The sequence below is a fragment of the Protopterus annectens genome, chromosome 3.part1 (genome assembly GCF_019279795.1).
Source record: "Protopterus annectens isolate FY-2018-M chromosome 3.part1, PAN1.0, whole genome shotgun sequence".
Taxonomy (NCBI): Eukaryota; Metazoa; Chordata; order Ceratodontiformes; family Protopteridae; genus Protopterus; species Protopterus annectens.
This window is the reverse complement of record NC_056732.1, coordinates 741664626-741686213: the sequence shown is the minus strand read 5'-3', so window position 1 is coordinate 741686213 and position 21588 is coordinate 741664626.

Below are 21588 nucleotides of genomic sequence, written 5' to 3'. Positions count from 1 at the left end.
GTAGTGCTTCATGTATTTCCCAATATGGGAGACTACTGCAGCTCACCACTGTAAGATCCTCCTTGGTGAGATCTGAACACAGATCAGTCTCATTAAAACTATCAGACCTACCCCCCTTGCAGTAACTACAGAAATATACTTCAACAAAGCAATGTATTACCCCCTATGGGATGGTTTACATAGCATAACTGCACCTCCTCCCTCAGATGGGACAGGCAAGTATGCAGAGCTCTACACCCATGCATTATGTATGCAACAGTACAACTGCATAGACTTGGCTGTACCTGACAGGAGGAACATGAGCTCTGCATGGCACAACAAACCTGGGAGGTGGACAACTCCCATTAGCAAGCTGTAGAATAATGTTGTGTGACAGTTGGGTCATCCTCACACCAACTGTCACACTAACTGCCATTAGTAAGCTGTAGAATAATGTTGTGTGACAGTTGGTGTAAGGATGCCCCCTAAAATGGAGGTGCAACCTCCTCAGTTAAAACAAGCACATAGTGTTTGTGTGACCTCATATAGAAACTGTATGTGACAAAATCAGCCTCCTACACAAAGCAGAACCACAATGCTCAGTGTAGTTACATGTGTAACCTCAGAGGACATGCCCAGATTGTTGGTGTACTCAAACATAATGATGCCACATATAATGGGTCTGTACTCAAAGCTAACCTGTTATTCCCACAGGTTCTGCATCAACTTCACTCCCCTGTCCCCACCACATGTGCCACATGACATTCATACACTCTGTCCCGTACCTTCCATATCTGCAGAGCAGGTCACAACTGTCCTCTCTATGGGGGATACACAGCATCGATTGGACATGATAATATCCCAGGCTGTGTCCTACATGGGACACACCAAGGATTGCTAACACCATTGGGAACTCCTTGTAATCATACTGTAACTACTGGCTGCATCCCAGCTGACTGGACAACGGCAACTATTATTCTCTTGCACAGCAGTGGTGCATCCATCAACCACCAGAACTATAGACCTATTTTCCTGAGTAGCCATATGTATGCCCATTTGGCAAATCATCATGGAGCTAGCCATATTTATGCACGTGGGGCAAATCATCATGGAGCTGATTAGCAAACATATATGTGATCTACAAACAGTTGACTGTACACAGTTTGGATGTCTGACAGGGAGATTGTAGCAGTTAAACATGGTGGACATGTCTGAGGCAGTCACCAAGGACCTGGGTGAGAGGACATTAGGGCATACAACACCCTGGACATAGCCAAGCCTTGTGACTCTATCCCCCACTCAAGTATCATTGACAAAAAGCACCCTCTTAGGCATCCACAGCAATATCATTATAGGGGTCACTAAATAGTTCATTGATGGCACACATACACAAAATAGGGAAATCTGCCTCCAATAGCTGATCTGTAAGCAGCAGTGTTCAACAGGGCTCAGTCTTGGGTCCTGTACTGCTTGGGATCCATTTAACCATGATACAAGTAACTACTGACTGTCTGTGGCTGACAGTGTTGGCTGATGCATGCAAACTGTGAGCAGTCATAGACTCTGTGAGTTATGTCAATATTTTACAAGTGGGTTTTGATAAAAAAATACCTGTTGACATACATACGTAGTATAATTTCCATCAGTAACACCTATGTTCCTGGTAAGTAGCACATCAGTTGCAGTATGTGATGTCCAATTTCAGGGGTGATACAACGGGGCACACAGACCTGGCCACACAAATTTTTACTTAATGTACCTGAGATTGCCATGTCTCCGCAGTGGTAAGTCAGGAATCATATGTTATAACTAAGGGCACCGTCACCAAAATTGACATACTCATAACCTCTATGTACTCTTCCCTCAGCATGCCAATATTTGAGTGCAATAGCCATTTGCTACTGTACCTTTCCAAGCACTGCTGGCAATTGCACACAATGCAATGACTCCTCACAAGGGAACTTCACTACTTCAGCATCTGTTCAATGGGGTTCATCTGAAATCAGTGATCATTGTAGCCTGTGGCATATAGACTACTGAGAGGTGATCTCTGCCTTGCATATGGGGCAATGTGTGACCCTGCTTTATTGGAAATGCTACATATCTGTAAATGGCATGGTACATGGATTACTCACTCTAAAGACATTAACCTGGGATGTGACATTAATAATACATGCTGGTGGGAGAGATCTGACTAGCGGACTTTATCACTTCATTGAAACAGAATCCTGCCCAATGGCAAACAGAGCACCTAAGCGGACCTCATCAGATGCCATCTGTATGATTGGCTGGGTGACCATCATTTCACCACAGGGCTTCTGCCTTTGTCCCTCTTGGATGGTGCAATATGTGCTGATCATGTAAATATGGGTATAAACTTGGATAGGACTGTGAGGGCTGTGGGGCCATTATGCCACCAAAGTTCAAAGATCCTATGATTCCATAAGCTGATGTAAAATGCTGTAGCAGTCACACGCACAAACCTGGCTACATTTAGGATAGCATCACTTCCACTTACTGTTTACAGGGCACAGGAAAGCACACACACACTGCAAGCTGGCTGCATATAGAGTAGAACACTTACCTATCTAATGGTACACACTAAGTGACGCACCTGCTACACCTCAAGCCTGCTATTACTATCTCTTTAGGACATCTAATGTTTGATGACATCAGCAGGCCTAGTTGTGGTCAGACAATTTGGAGGCCTACATCACTTGCTACAATCAAAATACTGCAAAACCCTACCTCTTTCTAAGTTACTGAGGTGATCACATTTACTTCATGCAGAGATACACACACACACACACACACACACACACACACACACACACACACACACACACACACACACACACAAACACTGAGTGTTTTTTAGTGAGATTACAACTTCTACATATATAGTATTATACAATACAGAGCACAGTACTTTTCACACAAGACACAGCTTAAGTCTGACATTATAATAGCAGCTTGTAGTCTTAAGGTCAATGACATCAGCAGGTCTTGTAAGAGAGGGCAGTTTGGAAAATGGCAGCAAGTTACAGGCCAAAAAGTGGAGAAATATTGCAGTTTCATAGTAAATGAGTGATTCTTGGTTGTTTTTCTTTTACCAAAGTGTACAAACAGTTTGCTAAAATGGACCGACTCTTAAAGTCACTAGAACAGAGACAGATATTATCCTGGGAAGAATACTCCTTTATGCTTGTTCTGAGTCCCAGTTTAGGAAGACTATTTAGCATCCCCAAAATATATAAAGATGCCAACGATCCACTGTTTAGGCATATCATATCCAACAGATGGACCAAAACAGAGAATATGTCAGAATATGTGAATGCAGTACTTAATCCTTTAGTACAATCCATGTCTTATTACTTAAAGGATTCCTGGAGCTTCCTAAATGAGTTATTCCAAGAGGACTTGCACTGATCACAATGCATTTTAGTGACCCTAGACATAGTCTCACTTTACACCAATATCCCCCACAGAGAAGGGTTGGAAGCAATACGTTTATTTTTAAGAAAATACACTAAGTTCTCCATCATCAGGACTGACACTATTTGCGATCTTATTTCACTTGTCCTGAACAACAACTACTTTCACTTCAACAACAAATTGTACCAGCGAGTTAAAGAGGTAGCAATGAGGTCCAAAACAGCCCGTATCTATGCTAACCTAGTCCTAACCACATGGGAGTTAGAAATTCTAAGGCATATTCCCTTGTTTGACAAAGTAGCCTTATACCGTTGTTATATCAATATTTTTTTCATGTGGACTGGACCCCAAGAGGATCTGGATCTTTTCATCTCCTTGCTCTCCAACAGTATACAGTTTTTGGATTTTGTAGTCTCAGGAAAAGGCAGCAAAGCTTCCTTTCTTGATGTTACGATTGAGGTTGATCCAGCCACAGGGGTACTGTCCTCCAACATATTCAGGAAAGACAACTACCAAAACAAGCTGGCTGCATATAGAGTAGAACACTTACCTATCTAATGGTACACACTAAGTGACGCACCTGCTACATCTCAAGCCTGCTATTACTATCTCTTTAGGACATCTAATGTTTGATGACATCAGCAGGCCTAGTTGTGGTCAGGCAATTTGGAGGCCTACATCACTTGCTACAATCAAAATACTGCAAAACCCTACCTCTTTCTAAGTTACTGAGGTGATCACATTTACTTCATGCAGAGATACACACACACACACACACACACACACACACACACACACACACACACACACACACTTCCAGAACCAGCACCCATTCTTTATGAAAAAGAATGTAGTGCGTGGCCAATTTATTCATTTGTCACACATCATCAGCAATGACTCGACCTTTACCAATGCATGCTAGCTCTTGTCACAAATGTTTGTGATTAAACATTATCTGCAGAAAATGGTCTCAGACATTTTAATGGATGTTTCCACTAACAGACATACCAAACACAAACCAATTTTAGTGTATGGTTTTACTCCCAATGCATAAGCCACCAGTAACACAGACTGGTGCTGCAGTTTCCTTCTGCCCATCAGCAGAGACTTGCGTGGCATAAGGGAGATTATTTCCAGCAACTGGAACATTATTGCAAGCCATAAGGATCTAAGTCAAGCCTGAGGTCCTTCACCTACTTTTTCTTTTAAAAGGAGAAAATCTCTAAAAGCTTGCTTTGAAAGACCAGACTCACATTTTTTTCTAGGTACCCCTGAAGTGAATGCCACGATAGGAATGTTCACGTGCAAGGGTTGCGTTGTTTGCAGATTCATCTGGGTTGGGACTAGCTATACATTTAATCACTGTAATACAACTGTCAGAACCAAAAATTGCAGTTTCCCACACCAAAGTCTCTCCACCAATAAAGCATGAAGAAAATCCAAAAAAATAGTAGTAGGAGACACCAAGGCGAGTAAAAAATGTAGAAACGTTTATTTAAATTAAATAAAAGTTCACAATGAGTGCTTTCAGGCAAGCATGCCCTTCCTCAGATAATACTCAACAGTTAAAAACCAGCATTTAAATAGTAAGACAGCCAATGAAAACCTAGTAAATTACCCTCCTTTTTCTTAGCAAAGGTTTTAAAGGAACAGCTGTATTCAAACCAGGGCTCCTATCAGCCGCTAGTTTAATTATCCATTTTGTTTCATTACACTCAGTTTCATTAGACACCTCACCCCCTCTAACATTTATTTTATTTATTTATTTATTTCCAGTTTGATAACGGGGGTGGTTCACTGGGCTCAAGGAGCCCATTTTCAGTGGAGCCCCGGGGAGAAAAGCCCAGAATTACAAAGATACAATAAAAAGTACAATAAAATACGATAAAAAGTAAAACAAAATGCAGTTATGAATAAAACCTAGTATTATATAATATTTTAAACAAAATTGTAAGATGATACAGTGAGATGTAGCAAAAATGCAGTGCAATAAGTGGAGTATAGGAGACTTGAGGATAGTTCATAAAGAACATGCATGGTAAGGAAGATGGGTAGTGGAAAGGATGCAGAGTAATAGGAATAAATACCTAAAAGTGGAGGAAGGAGAGAGAGGCAGTTGAGTAGTGAAGCAAGAGGCAATTGTTTATTAGAAAGAAGAACATATGTGAGAAAAAAGCAAGGGGGTAATAGAAGGGGGAAGGAGGGTAAAGTTAGTAGAAGAGTGTTGGACACAATTTGTAGAATGTTAGAGTCATTAGTTAGTTAAATGTAATATAGGTTTAGAAGGAAGAAGTATATAGGGAGAGAGAGTACAGCAAGAAGGCTATGTATAGTATTTACACTATATACATTAAAGGTTTATAAGTTATGTTAGAAATATCAAGGGGAAGCTGTTCGGCAGAATAGCAAGGTGAAGAAGTATTTAATGAAGAACAAGTAGGAATTAGTTTATTAGGATTAGGGGGGGCAGAGAGCAATTACATTTCCAATTATGGGAGAGATGAGAATGGAGCTGGGATTTGAAGAGTTCAAGGTTATTGGAGATTCTTAGCGAGGGGGGAAGAGAGTTCCATTTTTTTGCTAAGGAATAGGATACCAGAGACTGGCCAGTGGAACGTTTTGGTTTGTGAATAGAAAGCTGATTTTGTTGTGCAGATCTTATGGAAGGATGTATGCTAGAGCAGGGCATGCAGAAGGTTTAAAGATTAATTTGTGGGCTGTAGTGAGTTGGAGGTAATTGAGGTAGTTGGGAAGCTCTAGCCATTTTAGCATGTGTAGGGGAGAGCAATGGTGGGAAGAGTGTTTAGATTTAGTAGCGAATTTGGAGATTTTGTTGTAGCAGATTTCTAGTTTTGAGGAGATGGAGGAAGCAAGGTTGGTTAGAAGAGAGGCACCGTATAGTAGTGATGGTAGTAAGTAGGTAGTGGCAAGAGTTTGCCTGGTAGAGAAAGAGAGGAAGTGAGAGTTTCTGTATAGTAACGCAAGCTTTTGATGTTTTTTTTTATATTTAATTGGACATGAGTATCGAATTTTTGGTGTTCGTCGATAGTAACACTGAGAAGTTTAGCAAAGGGGACAACTTCTCTTAGGGAGTTGGCATTACTGGTAATATTGAAAGATTGTTCGTCAAGGTGCAGGTTTTAGAGGGAGAGGAAAGTAGGATTTGGGATTTATTAGCATTAAGGGAGAGGTGGTTTTGAAACATCCAGTTCTCAGTGGCTGTAAAGGCAGATTGGGTAATTGCTTGGAGAGCAGGAAAATTAGGAGCAGAGCAGATTAAAGTAGAGTCATCTGCATACTGCACTATTTTAGTGTTGGGAATGGCTGCATGGAAATCATTAATAAATATACTGAAGAGCATTGGACTGAGTATTGAACCCTGGGGAACCCCGGTTGGGGTAGGAAGGAAGATTGAGGTACTAGTTTTCCATTTCACAGCCTGGGATCTGTCATAAAGATAACTCTTAAACCAGGTAAGCGAGTGCTGATCAAGATTGAGGTTAGATAGGTGAGTTAGAAGGTGGGAGTGAGAGACAGTGTCGAAAGCCTTGGAAAGCTCTAGAAGGACAGTGGATACAATTTCATAAGAGTCACAAGCATGGTTTACTATGTCTAAAAATGAGAGGAGAGCGGTTATTGTACTATGGCTGGGGCGGAAGCCATGTTGAGTAAGGGTAAGGAGGTGGTTACTGATAAGGAACGGCATAGGTTAGTTGTGGATGCATTTTTCTAGAATTTTTGATATTGGGGAGAGAATGGCTATTGGACGGAAATTAGAGATGTTATTGTTTTTGCCTCCTTTGTGAAGAGGTAGGATATAGGCAGCACGCCACAATTTGGGGACGTAAGATTCGGGAATGGACCAGTTAATGAGAATGCTAATGGGGATGGCAATGGCATCTGCAGCAAGCTTTAGAAAGTGTGAGGGGATATTGTCAGGGGCATTGGAGCAAGGCTTGAGTTTAGTGAGAAGCTTTAGAAAGAGTGAAGGGGGTATTGTCAGGGGCATTGGAGCAAGGCTTGAGTTTGGTGAGAAGCTTTAGAAAGTGTGAGGGGATATTGCCAGGGGCATTGGAGCAAGGCTTGAGTTTGGTGAGAAGCTTTTTGATGTGAGAGATAGAGATGGGTTTTAGATGGAAAATAGGGGGAGGGGTGGGAGAGGGAGATTGAGTGGAGGAAGGGAATGTAGGGTTGAGTGGAGGGGAGGAGATGTTATTGGGGAAGGTCTTAGTGAGTTCAGCTATGGAGGTGGTAAAGAAGGAGTTGAATAGGGTGGCAATTTCTGTGTCTGTTATATTATTATCAGGACAGGGATTGTTTTTTGTACCTGGGTGCAGAAGAGAGTTTATGGAGTTCCAGAATTGTTTTGGGTTTTTTGAATGGGTAGACTGTAATTTAATGTAGTAGGATTTTTTTGTCTTTTGTAGTAAGCTTTTTGGTTAGGTTACGGAGTTGCTTGTATTTGAGGAGGGTGTCAGGGAGTTTTTTCTGATTGTAAAGTTTCCAAGTCTTGCCTCTTTGTTGCATAAGTGATTTAGTGTCTTTAGTTAGCCATGGGGCAGAGTAAGGTTTTATTTGCTTTGTTCTAGGAGGTGCTTGGGCATTTAGAATGTCTAGGAAGGTTGTATTAAAAAAAATGTACGGCTTCATCTAGGGAAAGAGATTTTAGATTGTCCTAGTTGGTTTGTTTAAGTGTTTCTGAGAATATAGAAGGGTTGAAGTTTTTGAGATTACGAGTAAAGGTAAATTGGTGTTGATGTGGGGAGGAGTGGGTAGTTCAGAGAATGAAAGCTGGGAGATGGTCACTCATGGTGTCTGGTAGGAGAGCAGAGTGTGATATCTTATTTGGGTGGGAGGTTAAGATCCAGTCCAAAGTGGACCCTGGGGGGTTGATTCTATTAGGTCTGGTAATGGCGTTTATTAGTTGAGTGAAGTTGAGTAGATTAATAGATAAAGAGGGATTATTGTTATTCATTTTGTTCCAATCTATATTTACATCTCCTAATATGTATGTCTGTAGTTTAATATTAGTTGAGGGCCATAGTAGAATGTTTTCAAGAGTAGGGATATTATTTCCAGGGGGAATGTAGATGCTCATAATGCAAATACTTTTATAGTTATTCATTTTGAGTATCCCCATGACTATTTCAGCATTGCTAAATTGAGGAATGGGGTTTTGGTAAGGATTGAGGTTAAGCAGGCTGTTCTAGATTAATGCTACTCCTCCTCCTTTTTTGTTTTAGCAGTCACATCTGAGTGCTTGAAAGCCAGGGGGAAGGATCTCAGAATCAGTGATGTGGGGCTTTAGCCATGTTTCAGAGTGTGATACTATGTTTGGAAGAGTATGGTTAAGCCAGGCATGGAAGAGAGCTATTTTATTTTTTAAACTCTGGTTATTGATTGTAACTAGCTTAAGGAATTTGTGGTTAGAGGTATTGGGTGAGGTAGGGGAAGAAAAGGTAGTAGTTGTCTGAGGACCAGGGTTGGGGTGTATGTCTCCTGCTAGGAAAATCAGGTTAGAGGAAGAAGGGAACAGGATCTTTGAATTACTTATAGTAGTTTGTGGAAAGAACATTTTTCCTTTGGGAGTATGGAGTTTAATAGAGTAGGGTAGCAGTTTAAGTTTGAAATAGTGAAATGGGTTTGGTTGAATTAGGCAGGGGGATATAGTGTGAAAGTGGGATGAGAAGGGGTGGAGCTGGTGGAGGATAGTGGAGGTGGGGGAATAAGAGGGGGGAGGAAGTTTGTAAGAGGAATAAAAAGTAGCAGAGAAAGCCGTTAGTAGGAGAAGAGTAGTTATAGAGTGGATGAAGAGAGTTTGTGGAAGTAGTGATATCTTCATTGTTAGATTTATGTATAAAGGGAAGTGTCAGGATGTTGTTGGGATGTTTTAGGGTAAGAGGGAGGAATGATAGAGAGAACAGGAAGATATAGGACAGAGTGGGAGTGAATATTCAATTGAAAGGGTTTAGGGGAGGAGAAGAGATGGGATAGGTTGGAGGTGAGGGGTGGAGTAGGGATGGATTGGTTGGAGGTGAGGGGTGGAGTAGAGATGGACTGGTTGGAGGTAAGGGGGAGGAGAGATGTAAGTATAAAAGTAGGAGTGTTGGGGTGGTTGAGATTTGGGGGTAGGGTAGGGGAGCGGAGTGAGCCCGAAGGGCAAATGGAGCGGGGCAGACACAAAGGAAGGACGCAGCAGGAAGACAAGAAAAACAATCAGTATAGTGGATGGTAAGAACAGGAGAAGGTAAGTGAGGAAGGCAGAGATTGTGGGTGTAAAGATAGGAAGAATGAGAGGCTGTAAGGAGAAAAAGGCTAGTATAGGGCTAGAGGTGAAGAAGAAAGGGGCAAAATACTATGGTTTATCAACTATAGAAAGTGGAAAGAAAATAATAAGTAAATCAAAGGTGGGTGAAGACTGCCCTCTAGTAATCAAAACCTGTAGTAACAGTGACTGGAGATCACAGTAGAAGGCAGTAAGTGGAACATAATTCAGAAGGGAAGGGCTTGAAGGTGTTGTAAATACTACAAAGGCTGGGGTGACTTTGGCAAGGGTGGATGCGGAGTACAAGTGAGCAAGTGGAGGGGTTATGGCTGCTGGTTGTTCTGGCGGTTTAAACTAGACACCTAGTAAGTATCATAATATTAACCCATACAAGTAGAGATAATAGAACCTTAATTAACATACAATCTTAGTTTGTCTTGGAGATTCTGTCCAGGGGATACTTTGGATACCCAGGTAAGGAGAGACACAAGCAGGGTGTGATAGGAGAATATAGTTGGTCTTTGAAGTCCAGCAGGGCCCAACAGGAAGTAGGAAAATTAGGTAAAAGTAGTTTGCACAAAATCTTAGTTTGTCTTTGAGATTCTGTGCAGGGGATACTTTGGATACCAAGGTAAGGAGAGACACAAGCAGGGTGTGATAGGAGAATATAGTTGGTCTTTGAAGTCCAGCAGGGCCCAACAGGAAGTAGGAAAATTAGGTAAAAGTGTGAATCACTTGTAAAATCATAAACTTAAAATGATGACCTACCTACCATCGATATTCAACGTCAATGTTGAATCTGCTGATTTCGATCAACAGATTCAACATTTTTACCTAATTAGTATGCTGGAAGTATGAGATTATTTTCAAAGTATTGCACATTCATTTTTATGAACTTCGATATTTTAATAGTAAACGTAAATATATATATATATAGAGAGAGAAAGAGAGAGTGAGAGAGAGATATAGATACATACATATATATATATATATATATATATATATATATATATATATATATATATATATATTAATATATATATATATATATATATATATATATATATATATTCTATCAGATCGAAATTACACTATTTCGAAATACAATAGTAGTGTCCCACTAACGCGAAAGTGCACTTCAATGAAAGTGCACTTTCGCGAAAGTCACTAGAACGAATGAAGGGTTAGGGCTTGGGTAATGGATAGTGGATAACTAGTGGGGCTATCCACTATCCTTAACCCAAGCCCTAATCCTAAGTTCCGGCACTACCGCACCACAGTGCAGAAAATTGTATTTCCTCCACTGAGCAGTAGTTACGGACCTATTTCCTGTACTGTGGTGCAGTAGTCACGGACCTTAGGGTTAGGGCTTGAGTTAAGGATAATGGATAGCCCTAATAGCTATCCACTATCCTTAACCCAAGCCCTAACCCTAAGGTCCATCACTACCGCACCACAGTGCAGGAAATGTCCCATTCGATGTAGTCACTTTCGTGAAAGTGCACTTTCGTTGAAGTGCACTTTCGCGTTAGTGGGACACTACTATCATATTTTGAAATAGTGTAATTTCGATCTACGGTAGTAGACCCTTACAGATATATAGATATAGATATATATGGGTCTCCTTAACCCAAGCCCTAACACTAAGGTCCATCACTACCACACCACAGTGCAAGAAATGTCCCGTTTGACGTAGTCACTTTCGTGAAAGTGCACTTTCGCTAAAGTGCACTTTCGCGTTAGTGGGACACTACTATTGTATTTTGAAATAGTGTAATTTTGATCTACGGTAGTAGACCCTTACAGATATATAGATATAGATATATATGGGTCTCCTTCAGAAGGCAAACCAAAGAATAAATCCCAAAATACTAAAAACTCAAGATACTGAAAACAATATTAATGCAGAGGGAAAGCCCCTTTGCACCTCTTATATATATATATATATATATATATATATATATATATATATATATATATATATATATATATATCAACTTCAAGAGCGCACAACAGTGGACTATGGGCAAATTCCATCCTTCAGTATTTTGGGGAGTCAATCTTTTGAGGTAGACCTACATATATATATATATATATATATATATATATATATATATATATATATATATATATATATATGTATAGAGAGAGAGAGAGAGATATTTATATAGGGTCTATATAAGTTTAACTGTCATATGGTCAACACCATATGATCTAATTTTTTGGACGTTCAAACATTTTAACGGAGATCTCCTTACATCACAGAATGGGAAGATTTCCCTTTTCTGCACTGTACTGCACTGGGGGGTGTGGGGGTGCAGGGGGGCTTCCCCCCTACTTCAAACGTTCAGGTGGATTATTTGTGTAATTTATTTTTTTTATTAGAGTTTTGAACTTTTAAAAGTTTAATCATATGGTGTCGACCATATGATACTCGAACTTTTGAAGGTCCGAGTATCTAGTATAGACCCTTTACATATAGATATATATATATATATAGATATACATGTATATATATATATATATATATATATATATATATATATATATATATATATATATATATATATATATAGATATATATATATATATATATATACATAGACACACACACAAACATACACACACACACACACACACACACACACACACACACACACACACACACACACACACACACACACACATAAAGAGGTGACATAGTGGCACAGTGCATAACATTGTCACCTCACTCCAAGCTGTTCCCTGGTTCAATTCTCAGTTGGAATGGCTTCTGTGTTGAGTCTGCATGTTCTCCCTGTATTTATATAGGTTTCCTCCTGTTGCTCTGGTTTCCTCCAACATTCCAAAGACATACAGTAGGTGGATTGGACACTCTAAATTGGCCATGAGTATGAGACTGCATGTGATGGTGTAGTGTGGAAGAAGTATAATGGCAAGTCTATCCACCTGGTGGTGTAACCCTTGGCTCTAAATAGTTGTCACTGGTTAAATATCACTGTGATCCCATCTGCAAAAATGGGAATAAGGGGTTGTGTATGGATATACACAGAGAGACACACATATATATGAGTGTGCGTCTGTCTGCATATGTGCATATTTATATGCATATAATATATGTATTTGTGTGTGTTTGTGTTAGGGTGTGTGTGTGTGTGTGTGTGTGTGTGTGTGTGTGTGTGTGTGTGTGTGTGTGTGTTTGTGTGTGTGTGTGTGTGTGTGTGTGTGTGTGTGTGTGTGTGTGTGTGTGTGTGTGTGTGTGTGTGTGTGTGTGTGTGTGTGTATAAGCAAAGGGTAAAATGGCAACACAGTCAAAGCATTGAGTAAAACGTTACAGAAATATTTAACAAAGCTGTAGGATATTCAGACATCATGCAGCTAAAACACTGGTAGGTCCTACAGGGTCATTTGCTTACATACCATGGGCCTCTTGTACAGGGATTTAAGGTGTTTACACGGTGAAGTCTCCAGCCTGGCTGTTCCTTTCTTGGATATGTATATAATTTATTCATATGTACAAGTATGGGTATTTGTTGGATCATCATTCTGGAAATACTTGCAGTCCAGTATATTGCAAGAAAACTATTAAGTGCATCTCCACTGAACTATCGAACAGAAACTTCACCCTAACTTTTTTTATACTTTCAACTTTCACCTCATATTGTGTGTATCAAAGTCTATCAACTCCAAAATTGTATAACAGTGGGAGAAAAAACATACTTCTTCAACTCCATAGTCATGCAGATTCAGTAAGTACACCGTAATCTGTCTCTATTATCTCATTATGTACACAAGGATCAGAGAACACTGGGGAAAAAGTAAAAATCTTCCTTACCACTAAATACACAGCAATCCTATGACTGCTCTCCTAGCATACCACTTACGGATCAGTACCAATGAATGGGACTAGTGATGACATTTCTTCTCTTAAATGATGCACTGAAGCAATGCTTGACAACCTACCAGAGTGACTGCATGACTCACTAGAGATATGTATAATATCTATCGTTCTATCTATACATGCACACAGATATATATGTATATATATATATATATATATATATATATATATATATATATATAGAGAGAGAGAGAGAGAGAGAGATTTATATATGTCACTTCGAAAGAAAACTGGCCAAACAGAAAAAATATGGAAACTAATGGACACACAACCTGTCAAAACCAGAGGATGGGCTTTAAGATGGGTCCTGCAACAAAGTATATTCAAATAGTGTTGACTATACTCATCCACACTAGTCCTAGATGAAATTTTCTATGGGTAAGAGGGCACATCCAATATAGTATATTTAATTGGATGTGCTCAGTCATTTGCTACTTGTTCAAAAAAGTGCTTTGACCACTTAGATGTTGGCCATTTGAATATATCTAACACAAACACACACACACACACACACACACACACACACACACACACACACACACACACACACACACACACACACACACACACACACACACACACGGCAAATTGTGATTGTTTTACAAGATTATGTGAATTGTTGGAATTAGCTAGGTGTCAACCCCTATATCATTAAATGGGTCACTAACTGGCTCACTGATACAACTCATATAGTCAAAATAAGAGAATCCACCTCCAACAGCAGGCCTGTTACAAGTGGTGTTCCACAAGGATCACTCCTGTGGCCTTTACTGCTTGGAATCTATTTCTTCTGAAGTACAAACTAAAACTAAAGGTTTGTGGCTAACAAAGTTTGCTGATTACTGCAAATTGAGAGTGGTCATAGAATCTCCAAACAAAGTCAACATCCTTCAAGATGGTCTTACACAAACAAATGATTGTGTTATCATCCCTTTCAATAAGAGAAATGTTCCTACTAACTACCACATCAATAACAACACCCTAAATACACACTCTGTGGTGAGAGACCTGGGTACACAGGTTGACAGCAACCTTACCTTTGATTGCCATGTCGCCACAGTTGTAAGAAGGGCATTTTACATTGCTCATGTCATAAGTAAGAAAATTGCCTCCAGAAAACAAGAAGTTATAACCTCCCTGTACTCTTCCCCCTTCTGGCCAATAATGGAGTACAATGCTCCTTTTGGTATGTACCTCTCCAAGCACTTGCAGCAATTAGAGATACCACAAAGGTTCCTCACAGGAAAGTTTAAGATTGTCAGCATCTGTCCTATGATGATTGTCTGAAATCACTTTCACTTTATTCTGTTTCATACAGACTACTCAGAGGTGATCTCTGTCTTGCATATAAGGCAATTTTTGACCCTGCTGTACTGGAAATGCTGCATATTCATAAGTCAAATGGTACATGGGTTACTCACTATAAAGGCCTTAACCTGGTATGTGACATTTAATAAAACCTGCTGGAGGGACAGATTTGTCTCCCAGAGGTTACCACAACTTTGGAACAGACTCCCACTTCATGTCAAGCAGAGCACCTCATTGGCCCTCTTCAAATGCAATCTGGATGATTGGATGGGTAACCATAAATTCACCCCAATGAATCCACCTTTGCCCCTCTTGAACAGGGGCGATAGCTGCTGATCATGGAAATAAGGTTAAAACTTGGTTGGGGTTGAAAGGGTCCTAGGATCATTAGCCTAGTAACCTCCTATGATCCTATGATCCTACGAATACCCAACCAAGGAAAATATACTCAGTAACAAACCTCCTATGATCCTATGATCTTATGAATACCCTTCCAAAGAAAATATACTCACTAACAGTCTTCAGTTTTAATAATAATTATTTAGAAAAATACCAGGCTCTCAGGCCTTTTTGGATGAGCTTCAGCTCTGTGAATTACAACATTGGGAAAAAAGTGAGAATTTATAGATTAATAGGTTGATATGAAGATAAACAATGACTTTGGTTATGTTACAAGAATTGTATTCCTTTTTCTTCCCTCTCCATTAGAAGCAATTGACAAAGTCAGTCATTATTGGAAAGAGTTACCTCATTTTTTTATGAGTATAAGACGAAAGTTGTCAGAAGCTGATTGTGTTAACGGTATCTACATGGTGATGTAGTATCTGTGGATAGAACTTCACTATGTTGATAGTGCCTGCATTGACAGTGAACTAATAGCAGCTCTGAAGAGCTCACTTTGCTTACAGTGTCTGCATCAATGGTGTACACACTGAGGACAGAACTTCAATTGGTTGATAGTGTCTGCACTGATCTTGAACTATTTAAACCAAAGCAGCTGTGAGGAGTTCACTTTGGTGACAGTGTCTGCACCAGTGGTGTACTTCCTGATGATAGAACTTGACTTACTTGCTGCACTATATAAATTGAAACCAGCCTGAGGAACTCACTATGTGTCTGCATAATGACATGCTATCTGAGAATAAATGAACTACAACATGAATAAAATCTGTACTGATGGTACACTATATTGACTGTAGCACGGGTACTGAAGTAGCTTGTTATAGTATATCGCAGCACCTCTGATCTCTTCAGATGAATCAGAAGCAACACAATGCAGTACACATCCAGAGTTTTTCTGTAATGAAGTAAACTGCTTTAACATATTTCCCAAATACGCAAAAATGCCTATCCTCAGTAACCAGCCTTGCTTTGACTGTAAAGAAGAGGAAATAACCACTCTTACGCAAAGCAGAGTTCAAAATAGATCCTGCATGGCTAAAGAAAGCCTTTCTGTTGAATAGACTTACTGTGTATCTAAAGGAAACAAATAAAATACTGTGGATAAAGCATGTAAAATATATGAATATATAACATTTACAATATATTTACAAAAAGAGATGAAGTTGGCATGAACCAAAAGAAAAGGGAGACAGGAACTTAGAACAAAATGCAAATATATGTTGTAACTGAATAGACTTTGTGTCTGATATACAGCTAGGTGAGCAAACAGAAGGATAGTGCATAGGAAAGAAGATAAGAATGAAAGGTACAAGTAAGAAAAACATGCAGCACATTACAAAAGTAGAGATAGTATAGTTCACCACATAAAATATAAACGCCACCTCTAAGGCTGCAGAGGGGGTGAAATGAGGAATGGGCAGTTCCAGAGGTGAATTCAATAGGAAAGGACCGATAAGCGAAGGATCCTTTTTCAAGAGAGTATTTATACTCTTTTGAAAGATGCTTAGCATAAAGTAAGACTTGAAAATTTGATTTTGAGAATAAATAATTGAGAAAAAACTTACTACAGAGATAGTACAAAAAGCTCATGTAATGAGCTATATTGGAATCTGCGATTAACTTAGTCACTCTTCTTAACTTGTTCCCCTCTACTCATCACTCATTAGACCCATTATAGAGTACAACGCCCCTTTTGGAATCTACCTCACAAGACATCTGCAGCAGCTGGAAAGGCCACAGAGGTACCTCACAAAGAGGAATACTGGCCTCAAACAAATGCCCTACACTGACCGCCTCAAAAAACTCCAGTTTTACTCTGTAGCATATTGCCTACTCCGAGGTGATCTCTTGCCTAACATATAAAGCTATGTCAAACCCAGAGCTGTTGGACATGCTACACCTAAAGAAATCCCAATCCCTCTGAGCTACACGCATTAGGGACCTAAACCTTGTCACCACAATAAGCAGGACATGCTGAGGGATAAATTCCTGTCCCAGAGACTTCCTATACTCTGGAACAAGCTACCCATCTATGTCAAGGTAAAGTTCTTCCTTAGCACTCTTCAAGAAAAATCTTGATGAGTGGATGGGAAATAGGAAATACACCCCAGGGATCACTTCTGTGTCTCTGCTGGACAGTGGCACAGGAAAATAACTTTCTTGGGTGGCGTAAGCTATGGTACCTTGCTGGCTAGGCTTACGTAGGCTCTTGGGCTGATAGCCTAGTACCTACCTATGAACTTATGAACCCATGAAATGTTGTATTATGCCATATCCTGGACAGTAAACAGAGCAGAGCACTTTTATTTATCTTGACTCCGATGTTTCTAGACATACTTGTGTAAAGAAGCATTGAGCTGTATTACATTCAGGCATGATGAGGTACAGCTTGTAGAATGACTTTTATTGCTTCTTCAGTTCATACCCAGAATAGCCTCATCATGGTAACACAAAACAAGAGACATAAAAACACTTTAACTGCTGAACATATGGATGACAAAGCATGCTCAGTTAGACATGTGAAGGAATCATGTCTGAGTTCCCATAGAAGAAAGCAGTTATTCCAGAAGGGTAATGACATTTATGGTGTTAAAATTAACCCTGACAAGTTTTGTGTATCCTCCATCAATTTCAGTACTGATGTATCTTCTAGAGCACTGCTATACTGCTATCCAGCTTGACTAGCAAGGTTTTGCTACCTTTGAGCTCGTGGATCCAACTTGAAGTGGGATGGTGCAGACATGGCTTAGACAAGTTGTACGAATTGTCTTTGAAAATAAAACCACAACATTCATCAGACAGCTGGACATAACTGTTATTTGAAGGGACACGTGTTTTACCTTGAAGCTCTACATACTAAGTAGACCATGGGATTTCAGAGTAGCAAGAAAAAGGAAGTGAGTAAAAGGCAGAACACACCAATCCAGATGCTACTACTTCTCCAAAAGAGCAACCTGACTATACCCCAACTCTGCTTCGACAATTAAATCCAAGGTCACAGATATATTAATAGATCATATCTCTTCAGGTGTTCATATAGGAGCAAATGCTTCTCTGGTATATTCTACTTTGCAAAAGACACATTATTCTCCATGCCCAATACTTCCATAACCCTAGTAACTAAAATCATTATGCCAACACAATGGATTTAATCCATATTCAAAACAATTTCAAAGTTTACCAAATCAGCAAATGCCAAAAACCTTGAACTATTTCCCATGCTGCTTTTGCAAAAAATAGTCTCTGTTCAACTCACTGAATACACAGTATCTACCCATTATATCAGCATGGATTTTATTTGGGAAGAAGTACTACGAAAGACATTTAACCAATTGGTGATAATATTCTTTATGATGTGAGCTAAAACTCTTAACTGGACAATCATTCATTAATCTTTCCAAGGCATTTCATCTTTTTGAATATGCACTCTTACTCAACTCTGTAGTTAGGGAAGAAATAAGCAGCAATGTCCTCCCATTGTACAAAGTCTTCTTTATAAGTCATAGATATTTTAGAGTACAAAATGGGTCCACAATATCTCCATCCTCTCTGCTTGTTAGTAGTGTCACATATGGGTCAGTATTATCCCCCTTTCTTATTCTCTTTGTTTATCAATAAACTTCAAGCAAACTTCCCATAAAATGCCAATGGTTCTGTTGGCAAATGACATAGTAATACATAGAGCATATGTTCCTCATGCCAACATCTAGAAATAGCTGGAATAAGCTCATCCCTGACTCTACAATTGACCAGAAGGCTTGTAGAAAAACAAAATCAAATGCCAAAAAGAAAAAAAAGTGTTGATTTTTCACAAATGTTACTTTTAATTCCACAGCCTTGATACATAATATTAATTGATCAAGAGAGCCCTTTGAAACAATCAAAACGTTAAACATCTAGGTATTTGGTTAGATTAAATCTTTAATGTTCAGGACCATGTCAAGACAATCAAGTCAACAATAAACAATCCACTATTTTGTGTCAAAAATGTCATACTCTCATAGTAGGCACAATAACCATTGATGAAAGGGTCCTTCTCCACCAACTTGAATGCAATCTATTCACTGAAACAACAGCATCCAAGATAAATGCAGCTTGGATACAGACTACTACACACAGCATTTACAGATGTGTTATCATAGCACCTCAGAGGGGAGCACTGTTACATAGCCCTAGCTAAAGCAACATGTTAATAAAACAAAGCAGTATTCTGTTAGTAAAATTAGTAACCTTAATAAACCTAAAATGTTCCCTTTTTTGCAAGCAGGCTAACATATCCTACATCCTCTATAACCTGAGACTTTAATTAACCTTCACGCCCTTCTTGTTAACACTTTTTAAGATTCTTCACAAGGAAGAGTAAGATGTTTTTCTGTATTGGCTGCTTGTACCTGGCCATAAATAAAATCTGACTCCATCTTCAGCAAATTCTGAAACTAACTCAAAATATCCTGTGCAAGAAGTGATGTATTAATGTGCTATTAACAGAACATCACATAAAGAACAAACTCAGGGATTCAGAAAGAATCCCACCACTCACGTTAGGAGTTGTGGAAAAAGGTCCTGTTTCCATGATGCAGCATTTTTTGATTTAGAAACACAATAGCCGCAATGAGGAAATATCTCATTATTGGATAATCTGCATGTCTCTGGATCAACATTAACTACTGGGAGTGCAGATCAGAACTTTCCTGTAGTTGTTAACAGTGGTGGTGTCCACAATGAGTTGGTTCTGGCACCCCCACTATCCCATGCACGATACACACATTCAAATACAGATACCATATACCCCATATCTATCCATCTGTCGTGATAATGTCTCTGATAACTTCTTTTTCCATACCTCATAAATCATGAATGATTTAAGTCAGTCTTTAATGCCAGGCATTAGAGTTTCACACTTTGTATACTTTAAATCCATGATGGTACAAAAGCTGTTTATCTAGTGAATGCCTATGTTTATGGGAGGAATAATTAGAAACTGTCACTGATTTCTTCCCAGCATTAATTTTGACTTTGTTTTGATTTATTGTACTACAAGGTTGAGAGGTTTGCTTATTTTTTCCTGCTCATCTCTCTTGTGCATCATAAATGCCTGCAACAGTTTCTGATGTAGGCATTGACTAATGTAAGAGATCCTCAATATATGTTAAAAAAGCTGCTTTCCTAACTTATCAATTATAACAGTGGGTTAATGCTTTGGTTTAACTGTGACTATTATGATATGGAAAAAGAAATACATAAAAGAAGTCAAGAAAAAATGAAGGCATTACTGTTTAAGCAAAGATATTATTTACAAGTGAAACTGGAGGAAGAATCTGCATACTTGGGTAAAATAGCAAATGAGGATATTAGTATAATGACAGAAATGAAAAATGTAAAACAAGAGGTAAAAAGAACAAAGGAGAAAACAATAAGTATTGTAGTACAGCATGTGGAAAATATATATGAGTAGAAAGATGTAAAGTAAGAGAGAATGGAAAGTAAAGAAATGTCCAGACTGTGTTGAGGGAGAATTAAAAAATACTATTTGTAAACTGGATGAAATATTAGGAAAGTACATGTTGATTCAGGGTCAGGCCCAGAAGGTATAGAATATTGAATGTACACAAATTTATCAAACTGGCAAAGAGAATATTTTGTAAATGTATTGAATTAATGGTTGCATGAAGGGTTTGTTTATGACAAGTTATGTCGTGGGATATGTGACACCCACCACTGGCCCAGTAATCAAGGAGCCTCAATCCTTAATCCTCACCACTGGCAACACTGGGGGACATACGCACAGGGAGGATGACAGGTACACACACAGTATTTCCAGATGCAGCTCTCTGCATCAAGTGCAATTTCTCTTAAGAGCACACAGAGACCACAGTCCATCTGGGGCTGGTTTCTCTCTCCTTCTCCAGATCCCCAATAAGACTCCCCACTGGCAGAGCTATAGATTTGATATCTCAGCTGAGTGACAAAGCCAGTGCCTCCATCACCCTCTCTGTCTACTCAGTGCTTTGTGTCCCTGCCCAAGTAGCTGACACACACACTCTGAGGTTTTATTTGTAGACACACTCACAAACACACACACACACCCACACACACACACACACACACACACACACACACACACACACACACACACACACACACACACACACACACACACACACACACACACTCGGGAAAGGCTGGCACAGGTTTACTAGCTATGCTCCCTTCTGCCCAGACTATAAGGTAGTTATTACTGCCAACAGTCACTCCTTATCAGCTGCTTTAAGACCCTTAACAAAGGGTGTCCAATCTT